Consider the following 2,217-nt stretch of genomic DNA (forward strand, 5'->3'; position numbering starts at 1 on the left):
TCATGTATCGATGGACACTTGGGTAGTTTCCACATCTTTGCAATTGTGAATTGTGCTGCTATAAACATTCGGGTGCAGGTGTCTTTCTTATAGAGTATCATTCATTTGCAAACAATTTTTTAATTGGCTACTCTCTTTTTACCCTCTGAAATCTTAAAGCAACACACAGTACATGTGTAGGAGCAAGTCAAAGAATGGAAGAGGAGGCAGAGATGGGGCCAGCAAATGGTTTCTGGAAAAGGGAGGCAGAACCACAAAGTTTGGGGAAAAGAATTAAGCAATTGTAACAACAGCTATTCCCATATTATTGGAAATTTAGTAGGCTAAGTATGGGAAAATTAGCATGTTAGGGGTGTGTATAAAACTAATAGTTGTCAATTTCATTTGCTCCACAAATACTTTAAAGACTTTGGGCATAGAACTGTGAGCCACTGTGGAAGAATTAAATAATAGCTTATGTTTATGAGCGCTTACTATATGCCTGGTACAGTACGGGGTGCTTTATATGCATTATTTCATTCAGTCCTTACAGCAACCCTTATAAGGTAGGTATTTTTATTCCCCATTTTACAGACAAGATTTTAAGGCACAGAAAGGTTATGTGACCTGCCCAAGGTCACAGCTAGTGTGAGAGCCAGCATGCAGTCTTAAGCCCTCAGGCTCCAGAGCTTACACTCTTAATCATGACACAAGCCTTTAAGTCCTCTTAGGTCCTTTGCGAATTATTTTAATATGTTAGTAGTTTCAGGAGTATTTTCTGAGTTGTTCATACCAAACATTCTTTCTCCCAAACACTGCTTATCAGGGGGTACCACTCAGTTGCCTCTAGAGAGAGATCAAGTCCTACAAAGCCAGGGACGAGAACTGCGTGTGTGTTCACATGTGTTTGCAGGTTGGTTGCGGGGTGGGTGGGGGGAAGGATGGCAGCGGGGCCCATTTCCTTTCTAGTTTCAGGACATTGTCTCTTCTGTGTTCTTAAACACGCACATTCCTACTGTGTGAGCACAGTAGTAAAATATTTACTTAAAAACACACACACACCTTCTAAACCGTGGTTGTGGGAAGAAAACTAGAGGGAGAAATTCCCACTTAGGTTTGTATGAACTCTGACTCCAGAAACAAACAATCAGGGCAGTGCTGAAGCCCATTCTCTTACATTTCCTCTTGCCAACACTGCTTTTACTCCCACTGAGAAGCTGATTCCTAGTTCTAGAGCAGGCCAGGGGAAGTGGATGGTAGAGAATAATGATCTCCCCCCAGCTATCATAGCCTTGAGAGCCTAGGTCAGCCTTCAGTGCTCTTTCAGCAAGCTCCCTCATGCCTGCACCTCATGTGGTCCTGGTCCTTAGTATTACAGAGTTTATCGCCACTTCCCAGGGTGGGGGGTGGGGTAGGCATCCGTAGGGTAGGGTGCTCACCAGGATGTTCCATCTAGGCCCACGGGGTCCTGTCCTTAAGAAATTATTTAGTACAAAATCAGTTGACTCTGGACCCTCCAAAATATTTACTACCCAGGAGTGGGAATCCTTGTTCTCTGAAACGTTTTCTATTGGGCTTTCTTACTATCTTCGGTGGACGCGTGTGCCCATGATCTTGTCATGCCTTTCCTCCTGAAGGACTAGTACAGTCACACACTTTAGACCTTAGACACTCTGGGGTTCGTAGTGAAAGTATATTATGAGTCTTGGCAACAAAGCGTATGCCATGTGAAACTGGGAAGTAGCAAGGCCAATTGGTATGAGATATGAGAACTAAATGTGAAAAGAACACATTCTATGCATGAAAGTAACATGTTAATAGTACTTTATAATGTACCAGTCACATTTACACACATTATCTGTTACCGATACATCATTGTTAGGACTCACCCCCTTGAGTTGTACACATGGATTTGCATTGTTTTAACCTTCAATCCACCAAACATTAAGCTTTTATTTTGTTCCAGAAAAACCTATATAGATACCTCAGAGTGCTATAAACATCCTGAAAGACTCAAAAATGAATCCCATATATCTAGTGTAAGTAGTGTGGAAGATAAATAGACACTCTCATGCATTATTGGTATGAGTGTAAAATATGAGTACACATTTTTGGGACATGATTTGTTAATATTTGTGAAAATTAAATGGATATACATTTTGACTCAGAATTTAACCTCTTAGGAATTTTTCCTATAGAAACAGTCACAATTGTGCAAAGAGATATGCACAGGGATAT

This window comes from Propithecus coquereli, unplaced genomic scaffold (assembly GCF_000956105.1).
Source record: "Propithecus coquereli isolate 6110/MARCELLA unplaced genomic scaffold, Pcoq_1.0 Scaffold31, whole genome shotgun sequence".
In the NCBI taxonomy this organism is placed as follows: domain Eukaryota; kingdom Metazoa; phylum Chordata; class Mammalia; order Primates; family Indriidae; genus Propithecus; species Propithecus coquereli.